The sequence below is a fragment of the Chroicocephalus ridibundus genome, chromosome Z, assembly GCF_963924245.1.
Source record: "Chroicocephalus ridibundus chromosome Z, bChrRid1.1, whole genome shotgun sequence".
Classification (NCBI taxonomy): domain Eukaryota; kingdom Metazoa; phylum Chordata; class Aves; order Charadriiformes; family Laridae; genus Chroicocephalus; species Chroicocephalus ridibundus.
In genome coordinates, this window is record NC_086316.1 from 55,454,061 (window position 1) to 55,467,144 (window position 13,084).

A 13,084-nucleotide genomic window follows, 5' to 3' on the forward strand; every position below is an offset into this window, starting at 1 on the left:
CGTGTGCACAAAAGACTAACCCAGGATAATGACAATGTGAAGATGAATATTAAAACAAGAAGGAAGAATTTTTTTTAGGTTTGGGACAAACCCATTTTATTGGGTTTGCATAGCTGGCTTGCATAGCCGGCATAGCTTCTAATTTTTTTAACTGGATTAAAATCTTAGGACATCATAGAATTAATTACAGGACCAGAATCTCAAATTAGAACTTCAGTTAAAATGAGTAAGCCAGCTGTCTGTGCAGGTTTTTGAGAGCACACACTCCTGAATTAGTGTTACTGTGTTTATACCTTTTATTTGATTTTTAAAAGAAGCAAATTCATCATTTGATCTCAGAGCCTATTGCTACAAGCAATATTATTTTCCAGCTGAACCACAGCTAACATGCCTTTTATTCTTTTTTCTTTGTGTCCCTTTTATCGCTTCAGTGTGCTCTTCCATGTGTTGCAAAGTACAGATGGTGAAATGCATTGGGTCACGCAATGTTGTCTGTTAATTCTTTTGTGAGCTGTGGCGCCAGCTAATCCCCATTTTTAAATTTCTGATGTGTTCTGTGCAGTCACTTTCTTTTGGTTTAACCATTATGCCTGAAATAAAGAATGGCTCTTAACAGCTAAAAGTCAAAGGCATTGAGCCTAATTGTTCTTCCACAGACATTCATGGAATTAATTGGCTTCAATCATACAAAAAAGAATAGCAAAAAGGAAAAAATTACCCACTGTTTTACACAGTGATAAAGTCTTCACAAATATGAGAAACAAAGCTACATCAGACGGCTACAGCGTGTACAGAAGAGCGCATGCTCCAAATAGATGCTCAAATGTACTCGACGGGATATTTTAGTATAATGAAAAAGGGGAAGGGAACAGTGAGTGACAGAGAAGCAAACAATGTTAGTAGGGGTCGCAGATGTAGGAAATGATATATGGTATTGCTACAAACATCCTAAAGAACTCTCTTGGCTCAAGACTAACAGTATGAAGACTATTAACTTGTGGGAAGAAAATGAGGAGGGAACTATGCGCCTAACTTAATTGTAGCACTGCTGAAGTAACCCAATTAGAATAAAACAGTAAAATTGCTAAAACATACATGCAAGTCCTGATGTTGGGCTGCACCCAAAAACTGCTTTCCAAAATGTAGCTTGATAATTAAATGTGACATTCTATGCATTTCAAAGGTATGGCCAAACAGAAGCTGGGCCTTTTCACAGTGTACAGTGTCATCTTTTGCTCTCTGCTCCTAAATGTGGTGGGCAGTGGGTGGTGTTTGTGTTGAATATGGGGTATTTCTCTTAACACAGTTTAGGTCAATCCAACAGCATGCCTCTACTGAGATGAGATCACATTTCTTTTACGCGCAGCCCCACACACTTGCTTACATCACTTATCTTGCATCAGCTCTGGAGCTTACTAGACCCTCCATTTGAGTTGACTCATCTTATTAATCAAGTGATTAAAAAAAATAATTTTCTGATAGATTAGGAGATTGAATCAGTACATAGAAAGGCCTCTTCAGTGCAGAGATGTCACAAAAGCACTAGGCACCTGGTGTGAACAGAAGGCTATGTGACATCTTTCATTTTCAGTAGTGATCAGTGCAAGGCATCACTAATTATGTGGTTCTCATTGTCCGTCTGCATCCTTTTATTAGTACCACTTTTCATTTGTTTGTCTCTTAAACTCTTTTTATATATTTAAAAATATATTTTAAAATAGCACTTCACTCAATCATTTCTGTTCAGATTAAAGGAGATACTGTTAAGAAATCTGATTAATGAGAAGAGTCTCACACCCTACAACAACAACTGGGTAGAAGGAAGCTAAGTCCTTTCATAGTTGTAGGCTGTGCTTCTCTGCTATCCAGTTTAAAAGGCATTCTGGGAATTCCTACATTCTTTAGAAAAAGTCCTGCTAACAGTATCCAGCTGTAGATGGAAATACCTTTTTTCCCTTCCTTTTTTGGTGGTCTTGCTGAGAGAGAGATCACATGAATACACGTTTGATTTATACAGAAATTAAATGAGCTGCTCTGAGCTTCCCATCTTTCCTAACATCCTGCAACCCCAGCATTCTTAGCCTCTCTGTCAAATTGCTGTAAACACTCCTATGTAATAACAGTTACTGTACCCTGCAACATTGCTGCTTATTTGCGGTTGCAACCACACAAGGAACTTGGTAAGCTGGGGAAAAAAAGAGAAATCGAAAAAAAAGGGAAATCAAAAAAAAAGGAAGGCAAGCTTACAAACAGATGGGACACTGACGAGGCACTGGTTAACACTGAGAATACTTGGCCCCAGCATTGCCAGAAGGTACTGCATTCCTCTACTCCAAGGCAAAATGAAATACAGGTTAGGTCTGACAGCTATGGCAACCAGCTCTCATGAGTGTCACTATTGGACGCTCATCAGATTTCTAATAGTCATCAGACTACACTAATTGGCAGTGTAAGAGCAAATGGCAAGACGTGGTTTATGGTTTGTGAAGCTTTGAAACAGCCTACTCCAAAGTGTTGACATGAACCTGCCTTATATATTTCTCTTCCTTTTGAGGTTGGAAGAAGGCTACAAAAAAAACAATCTCGAATGCCTGTTACTTATTTTCATATATCTTGTAAGTAAGTGTTTTCAGGTTAATTTACAGATGGTTTTACAAAGAATGAAATCCAAATGATTGAGGACCTGACTCTGGCAAAATGAAGAATCCTGTACAATAAAGTCCATTTTCCCTACTCCAGCCAAAACTATTGAAAGACACTTAAGGCATTTTAGGTTACTACTCTTATTTTAGTAAATGGAAATCCTAACACTAAGACTGCAATTTCAGTAGATAACGTGTGGATCTAACAGCTTCTCCCTCTCTCACTTTGAGACACTCCCACCACTTTCTAGACTTCTTTGTTAGCTGATCAAGATCATTAACTAAGCAGAAAACTAACCCAGAAAAAGAAAGATGGTTTCCTGCATGATTAGCAAGATGAAATGATTCATCATCCAAGAAGGAGGAGGAAGCTCACAAATGAGAACAGGAAAAAAAAAGATGGAAAAGTAAAGTTTCCTCTTTCTTAACAAGAGAGTTACTGCAGCACTAGACATAAGACTTTTCATGTCTTATCAACAAATAACTTACAGTTAACTTAAAAAAAATTGTAATGCTGAATTATGTATCAATACGATATTATGGTACAGTAGAACACTAAAGCTAGTTTTCCCAAATAATACAGCGATAGTGAAATCTAATACCACAAGTAGCAGAGGAGGAAGACAGTAATCATAACTAGACTTGCTAGGTATTGCTTATTGTATGAGGGGTTTTTAAAAGCAAAGATTATAGTTACCTCTATAGAGACCCATGTGCATTAGAATTTATGCCTATGGGTTTGAAGAAAAGAAGGTGGCTTAATCAGTGCCATTATTTTGATACACAGAATATAAAAATATGAGCTATTAAGTAGTTTATATGTAAAGATGTGTAAAAACAGAAGATGAAATGTAAATAAAGAGTGCGTGGTTGTGTTTAGTGAGGTCTCAGACTGGTGTTTCTACCTATAAGAAGGAGGAAAGAAGGTAAGTGTTATTAAGCAAAGGTAGTAACAGAGCAAGGGGGATGCTGCTGTAAAAGAAAACTGAAGAAAACAAAAGGAAAATGGGAACAGCAGAGCAGAACCTAGAAACCAAAAGAAGTAGAAAAAGGAAAGGTATATAAGGGGAAAAAAACAAAAGAGCTAAGACAAGGGTAATTTTAGTCTGTAGAAACTAGACTCTCTGAAATGCACTAATACCTTCATTTTCCCAGCTTGAGCATCAAAGGCAAGTTTTTGAAATAATCTGATTTCTAGGATTCTGCCTGCTGCCATGTGGTGTAGCTGCTGGGTGCAAGCCTGAACAGAGTTTGGAGGATGGAGCACCAATCTCCTATTCCTGCACTAAAGCACTGATTATAGGAAAAGGTTGCCAGTACAGCAAGTAAATTTCTTCCCTGTTTGGCAGAGTTTATGCCAGAAGGAAGAAGGATTTGAAAATTTTTTTCAGTATCCTTCCTGTTATTCTGGGTAGAAAAGTATTAAATACATTAATTCCCCTTCTTGCCTAGTTGATTTCTTCACCTCTTTACAAACATTACCAGTTAAAAAATTACAAACACTATGAGTTTGTAACTCATGGCAATTTTTAATACTTTTTCTGGCTGTTTATTTTTTGTCATCTGAAGCTCAACAAACTTCAAAGTATAATCAAGCCCATTTCATGGGTACATATGTCATCCGAAAAGTTACGATCACTGGTAGAACAAAATGCCACCCTTAAGAAAAAATTGAAAAGATTCGATCTCACATAGTTAGACAACTATATAGTCTGACAGCCATCTCTCTTGAATAGTGAGAAGCTGGAAACACTTTTGTTTCATTGGGCTCTAGCACCAACCCTTGGACCGCTTAACTGATCTAGAGGGCTAAAGAGAGGTAGGACAAAACAACCACGTCCATTACAGAAGAATATAAAAGTATAAAAGCATGGGAAACAAGCTGCACTTGGCACATGAGATGATCATGGGAAGGGAGATACTCAGCTTCTTATTTTTTATTTGTGGGGGAAAAAAATATAATGGTAGCTATCTACAAAGAGAAAAATATTCTATTCCATATAAAGTAAAAAGCAGTGGCAGTGTGTTAAAATAGAATATGAGTTGTTGGAAAAAACATATGAGCTATGGAAGATAGGATGGTAATGATTTAATTTTCACAGATTTTCGTGGAGCAGAAAGGTAAAAGGAAGGCACTTTGCTAATAAATCAAAATATTTTCATCCCCTAGTAAATACCAGTTCTGTATTTAACTGAAAATTAGGATCATTCAACAGTCCTGGATAAACAAAAAGTACAAAATATTGGCCACATTTCAGAACAAAATTGACCAAGTTTGAAAGATAGGAAGCATTAAAATAGTGCTTTTCATTGGTGTTAGTTCTAAAAACAGCTATGAAACAAATATTTCTCACCCTGTTTATTGTTATTTTTGAAACTGGCATGGTATCCATTACAGCTCTGTGAACTATTTGTATATCTGTCTAAATCAATGCAAAGTGGCGCTCAAATTTAACATACCGTTCTTTGACAAGCCCAAGCACATGCTGATAGTATTTACTTACCAGTGAAGCAGGCAGACCGTCTCCCACCAAAAGCTCTCCCTCACTCCATCCCCATGGCCTTTCCATGGCCCTTTAGCTCCCTGAAGCCCTCTAAAACTGGCAAAGAGGAATACTGAGATACATCGGGAGGCAAGGATTGTGAAGAGGGTTAGGATTTATTCAACCCGTAACAAGTGTAAAGGAAATAGTTTATAAACCAACAGCGTTCTGCTTCTAAATCCACTATCAAAACAAATTCAGCAAGTTCTGCAGGGCAGAGGAGCATATAGTGAGATATGACTGGATCATTGCGGGGGAAAGGGATGGGGGTCAAGACACAGATTTTTTTGGGGGGGGGGGAGTTGGAGACACAAGGGATGTTAGATTTTACATTAACTTTTAAATTCTTGCAAAGAGTTTTGTTTTCTCTGTTAAGTATAATCATATGACTGACAGTATGTTGGACTCTACTGGGTCTTTTTTAAACAGATGATGAAGAATCCCATTCATGAGAACTGGAAAAAGAAATAACCAGTTTTACATTATTTACTAGTGAATAGTTTACTTCATATTTTATAGGGCAGCAAATAAATCTATGCAAGTGGCTTAAGGTACCCACAGGGAGAGTTCTGAGATGTTTTGCGTTCTTATCTGCACAGATACAGATGTATCTGCATTGACTTCTGAATGGGACTAAAAGACAATTAAAATCATCTTAGAAGGAAAAATAATCCTTCAAGCTGTAATTCTCAGATTTTTTTAGTTAAACAGAGTGTTGTAAATTCTCCGTTTTTCACTGGACGACCATCTATTTTATTGAACATTTAATTGTTGTGTTCATAAATTTTACTGTTCATGTATGTTTTCATAGATCAGTTACTCTTGCTCTGCAGGTCATTATAGTGCTTTAAAGTGTCTTAACTCTGTGTAATTATTTCAGGTCTCCTCATCCATTGTCCTTTTCTTCTATTATTTTCTACTTAGTAATTACTGAAATTTTCAAGCTAGTTCATGAACTAGAGAAATGTGACACATATTACTTGGTACTGGTCAGAAATTTAAAATGGAAGGTAATAATTTTTCAGGTTCTACTATCTACTTCTTAATAATGGGTGACCTGACTTTAATTCTTTGATTATTTCATATATGACTAAAGGAGTTAATACAATGAGATATGACCAGGGAAACAGAATCTATTTTTTGCATTTCATTGCCACTATTGCATTTTATTACTTTAAGAGTTTCTGAGTACTAAGTCCCATTTAACTGTGTATATTGCTTACCTTGATTAAAAATTGCTTAGGCAAGAAGATACAGTCTGTATTAGTCAATGCTCCTTGCCCACTGTTTTCCCTGCTACTGAGCCTAGACTGTTTCTTGAAAAGACTTATTTCGCTCTTGTAATTATATCCTAGAGTTGATGTTCATCAACAGAGGGCAAGTATTCTGTTGAAGCAGTAAGGAGTATCATTGGGTTTTTGTTTCTGGAAGCTCCTTGTGCTCAGATGAGGAAGTGCAATTGTGCTCTTTCCCTCTGAAAAATTTTCATAGACCCTGCTTCTGGGTTATGTTAACCTTAATCAAGTAAAAAGTAAAGGTGAGTTGGTCCTATTATTTATTTCAGCTTTTTAAAAAGATTGCCAAAGACAGAGTTGCATAATGCCATTTTGCAACTGGTAAACGTAAGCACAGAGAAGATACATTTTAAATATTTGCACTTAGGCAGGCTAATATATTAGCACTGTTAGAAGATGGTGATCTCTAATGTTCTCATCACTACAGTAATAAATTAACAGACTGCTTTTAATCAATTCAGTGTCCATTGGAAAATCAAGATACACATTTCAGATTAATCCATGGATAACAGGTACAGTGTTTCATAAGAGCAGACGTAATATGAAACTATATAATTTTCAGATGCTAGTTCTATGGAAATTCTAACTCCCTTTTGCTTCTGTTCATCTATTAGTTAACGTTTTGCCATGTCACTCGTTGAGAGAATGGCTGTAATGCAAAACTTATATGTGATAGCAGGCCCTTTCCATGTCATTATGTTAAAATACAGCAAAGGAATTCTTAGTAGCATCTGAGATTTCTCAGATTCCCCCATCATTGTGTACTGCCATGCTATTTTAATTACAGAATATGACCTATCTGCTATATTTTGCATCCAAACAAAATGAAACACTAAAAATCATGAAGATTTAGGATTTCCTCTGCAGGTTTCATCTAGTCTCTAGATATATGTATTGGAATATATTTTTAGAATATTTAAAGTCACTGTTGTCTCCCTAGGACACATAACTTATTTAGCAAATAGGCAGTTACTTGATTTATTATTTTTTTTTCCTCAGCACTACAGTTACTATTATCCTTAACTCCCCTTAGCTCTTTTCTCTTATTCCTCGACACTGCTCAGTCCTGTCTCGATCCCTGCTCTCATTGGTTGCTTATTCCATCACCCTCCTTCCACATAAACCATACAGACAGTGACCAGCATTTCGTGTCAACTGTGGTCTGTAAAGTAGATAACCCAAGCTGCGTTTTTCAGCTCGTTACTGCAGTCTAGCTTTCCAGTTGCTCCCCAAGGTCTGAGCATTGTTCCTTCCCCACCTGAGACAGGACTTTCCCTCACCATACTCCACAAAATAACAAATTTCTGAATTAGTTGAGGCTCATTATCACGTTAAAGAGTTCTGTTAAGAGGAGAAGTGTGTTAATGCACCACTGCACTGAACCATTATTGCACGGCTCTGGCCAGAGCTGCAGAATCACAGCTGTACAAATCATGTGCAAGCCCTGAGGGATTCAGGGAGCATAAGTGAACGGTCGGTCATGGTCAGATCATGCCATCTCAAAGTAAAGCATGCTTACTGTAGCTGGAATGTTTACAGCAGGTATGGCTGAGTCCTAAGAAGCCTCTAGGAAGTGTGAACTGATCTGTTTAAAAGCTTATATTTTAGCCATGTTTGGTAGTTTTACTTTCCGTTTTTTTAACAGAAACAGCAAAAAGATATCTAATACCAGAACTAAGCCATTGCAACATTTCAAGCTTTTTCTAAGTTATATGTTAACTAAGACATTATGTAACATTAAAGTATTTATTCAGTTTTGATTTCAGAGCCAGATTCTTCAGTGCTGATTCAATCCTGGTCTATGTTTAAGAGCTCACATAGCTGTATTCATTAGGACTTTGTAAAATATCAGGTACTTTAATCAATTCCAAATGTACTTCAAGAAGATAGCTGAACCAATCTTAGCAGCTGCTGGTTGGTTATCAGAAGAACCAGTTCCATTTCTTTCACTCAACTATGCTGGTTGTGCAGTCTTGCTTCCTACATTGTGCTGACCATGATGATCATCTTCTATGATCCATTAGCAGGCCAGATAAACTTATTCGACCAAATAACCTTTTTAGGCTGGACTTGGTATAATGAAATCTTAGATTGATTCAATCAATTAAACTTCATCTGCAGCTATATGGGCTAATCTGTGTATATGTAGGTATAGTCACATTGTGTTCAAACAAAATGCCGTGACTGATTATAGGCCACCTACAACCTGAGAGAAAATATATTTTGATGGAATCACTTATTTCGTTTGCAGAACTGGTTTAAGCAATATCTTAAAATCATAAATCATGACAGCATCCCACTTTAAGCAGATAAGGACTCAAAAACTCCTGTAGAAGCTTTGCGGTGTAAGGAACTGCAAGATTCCTTCTTCCCAAATCTTGTGCGTTGAGCTGCAAAGGGGAAAGAGGTATGCCCTTATTGGAGTTTCTATGATTTATAAGGAGGACTTCATAAATCTTTACCTCAAACAGGGCAGAGGAAAATGGCTTTGTAATTGATATGCTATAGCTAAGTGATTCTGTTCAAACTCTGGAAAAGACAAAAACACTGAAAGATGAGCTGTGACCTGATCTTGCAAAGGGGGGAGGATTTTTATTCAATGTTTTTCAAACTAATGTTTGGTTTCATTAACACCTGTTAAACTGAAGATCCAGACAGCTGGGATCTGAGATCTTTTTTTCTGAAGAAAAGTTAAGTTTTTGCTGAAGCTGTTGTTTCAGCAGTTTGAATTGGTGTGCTATCTGAAGTATGAACAAACTTTATAATTCCATTTCTAATGCAAAAATAATAAACCCCCATACATATGCAAAAGTGAGTCTTCTGAAAAATAACCTTTTAGACTTCCTGAATTTTCAAAATCTGCGTACTTTGTTGCATAATACCTTTAACTCCTAGATAAGAATAAGAGAGGACAGATGTTTATTTCCCAAAGAATATCTCAGTACCTTGTCGTCATGATACACCTGTTAGGGTCAGCAGTATACAGGCCTCTTTGTGCCAGAGAGAACTTTTTTATTGCCTAATAAAACTAGATTGGGCAAGAGAAGTTCTTGCAATGCAATGTCTATTACATAGGTCTTCCTAATAGATAACATCTACTGATATAAAGTATTTGTATAGGCAATGCTCTAATCATATAGTCATATTCAGTATTTAAAAGCCAATGGACACAAATAACATGATAAGAGGTTTAACGTATCCAGTATTAAGTAACTAAATTTGCATTCAAGGTCTATCAAGCTTACCTTTGAACCAAGTTAAAAAAGAGCAAGAGACAAAAAGAAAGACTAGAAAAACACCCACTCAGCAGCAAATAATTCTGACTTTGTAAGAAAAACAGTGTAGATCCTCCTGGCCTTCTCCTTTAGAAGATTTACAGAGGTGAGTGGTAGACTTTTGTAAGGATTGCCAGGAGATTTTGACAAATACATCTGTTAGAAATGGCAGTGATAACAAGGAAAAAAAAATTTAAAAAATCCACAACAACAAAACCACATATTCCATTGTAATCCGACAGTTTTCAGGAAGGAGAGGTGTTTTGCATGGAGACGCGGCAGCAGCTGGCCTGCTTGGCCATGCCAGAGATGTCTGGCAGTTCAGTTAGTCACAGCATGAGGGAGCAAGGTGGCAGGCAGAGAACAAACCAGTGATGTTTGAAGTTAATTCATTTTATCTTCTCTGTGGATATCCCCAACTCCAAACATAAAAGGCAATGGCACAGCAAAAATGTTTAACTTGTGTTGAAGGGTTAAGAGACCTTTTGTTTGCCAGAGGACTGGAATAATTCAGGAGTTTTTAAAATAATTCAAAAGCCTGTAGGCAAAGGCAAGCTAACCGTATGGTTGTCTCAGCTGTTAGAGGAGAAAGTCAGGGCCCCAAGTGCATCTGTAGGACCTACTGGCCCTGACCAGCCTCACACAGGGCACCCACTGCCTGTGAACCCAGGGTCTTCATTTTGTCTCAGCCCCAAGCCCTCAGCTATCTTGCCAGAGTGCTGGTCTACAGACTAGCCTGGCCCTGCGGTCTGGATGGACCTCAAACCTACACGGTAGCTAGCTTCTCTCCTGGATGTGTTCCTCAGATGTCCGTTGTCCACTGTCTAGCCCTGACTGCTGAATGGACTTCAGATTCAACCCAAAACCTTGTCCCTAGTCCTGTCTCTGGTCTCATCTCCTTTTGCTCCTGCCTGGAGTCCCTGGGTGGACCCTTGACCTGGTTCATCACTTGCCTGAGACTGTCAGTGGATCCAACTGCAAGCATCTCTTTCACCCTGCTGTGACCAGACCCTGTGGGACCATGCCCTGCCAGGGACAACCCTGCCTGCTCTGGAGTCACCCCTTACTCCTGGAGCACCTGCCCTGAGGGAAAAGCAGGTCCTTGCTGCTCCGTGACAGAGGAAACAGAGAAACCTTGTACCTTAAAAACCTTCAGACACTTGCCTTCTTCAGCCATTTGCCCACACAAGAAGTGGGATTGGAAGGACTTTACTCCAAGGTAAATTTTGAAGGATACTTAGATGATCCTATCTCCCACACCTCTTAGGGATTTTTTTTAACTTCTTTTCCTTCTCCTTTCTTTTCTTTCTTCACAGCCCTTTACTTCCTTATCAGACCTCTCTGTGTCATTCTTCCCTGTCAAAAAGATCATGCTAGCAGTTTATTTGATATGAGAAAGGAACCTATATCTGATATTTAAACATCAACAGGAAAGGTAGCAGATTTTATATCCACCTGCATCTGTAAATGTATATCTAAGAAATATACAGAGCTCAAATAGTTTTGCTTGCTACATTAATTCTGAAGAGGAGAAATGCATGCATTTGATTTCACAGAATTTGTTGTACCAATATTTAATTATTATTCCTTTGTGATATGAAATATACTTTGAGATTTATGATATGGAGTTGTAGAATATTCTAAGTCTGTTGTATTGACTTAGCAAGTGTGGAACATAGCAGATTTGTTAAGGATTATATTTCCAACACCACAACTAAAATGAAACCTGCACCCTGAAGATGCTGAAGGTATGGATGTGCATGTGAGTAAAAACACTTACTTGGGAGGAAGCACAGTTCAGTTTCACTTTAGCTCCAGTTTATCAAATAACTGAAAACAAATAAATTTGAAATTGCAATTACACCTCTAATCAAGGTGCAGGGATACTTCTGCGTTCAGAACAAATAAAATACTGTATCACTCAGGGACTGTCAGTTAAAGAAGGAACTGTCAGTTAAAGAAGATCTGCTTAAAAGCTTGAATATATATTGATATAACACTAAGATGTTTACATAGCAAACATCTCACTGAGGAAACTTGACTATGGCTCCTAAAGAAGCAACATGATACTGTGTTACCTGGTGTGATAATGTTGCCTAGTCTTTTGTGGAGGATGGAAGCCCGAAACCCAAACCTTTATGATCCATGAGAAATCCACCACGTCAGCTGTGTTATGTAGTAGTGCATATTTTATTTTATGATCAATGAAAAAACAGTAGCGGGTAAAGACTGCAAAAATGGCTCCTGGCCCTTTGGCAGCAGTGGCTGCATTGAGCTCCTGGGGCTATTATGGGGTTCAGAAATAGGTAGTTGACTGGTGATCTGCCCTCAGCATGACATTGCCTATCCTACTGCACGTTCTGATGTTTGTGCATCATATCATGAAAATGCTCTGTTAAGTTTAGGGACATGAAAACTGTTTCCTGGGTACACATTGCATGCTGTTCATGGAGCTCTTAAATTTTACTGGTGGGAAGGGATCAAAAAAACAAACAGGTGTCAATTCAGCCCTCATTTGGTAAATACTGGCATATGAAGATGTACTGGTGAGAACTAATTTCTCCCCACTAGTAGCAGTTGCTAACTGCTTGTGAAAGATGCATGATGTAGTGCTACTTCACTTAAATAGTAAGTTTAGGAATAAAATTAAGCAATTCCTAGCTTGATCTATTAGGTCAACACCTGTATTGTTCATTATGTGTAATGACAACTACATTTCATAAACAGAAAAAACTGTTGTAAAGATGTCTCAAATTAAAGGTAGCAATGTTTACAGTGCAAACCCAAAAGCAGGAACAACTGCATATTTTACCTTTTATTCTCTAAGGAATAAAATATTTTATTTGATAACAAGCATATGCATAAAATATACATAAAAATATGTTTGCAATCTGTTTTCATTTACATCTATAAGGATTGGTGGTGGGAAATGAGATTTTTATATATATGTATATATAAACCCTCCAAATCATTATTGGTAGAAATTTAGATGATCTTCAGTATTGAATTAGATACAGCTAAACTCTCCCACCTCTTGTGCCCCTGCATTTTAAGATTATTTTGTTATAAGAAAGGTAGAGTGTTAATGAGGGTGTTCTCTATCTGGATTGACGCTTAAAATAAGCTTGGCCATTAAGAGACCATTTGGTAGGCGTTCCTCACTTGATATATTAGAGACTTTTGAAAATACTGATGATGGCCAGTAACTTATCAGTGGAAGTGGTAATTTAAACTGCTAAAACCTTTCTTTCTGTTAAGGAATTTCTACAGAAAAAATCTTGCATCAGGGCAGAAGTCAGCATATGTCAGAGTCAGTCTGAAACTGAAAC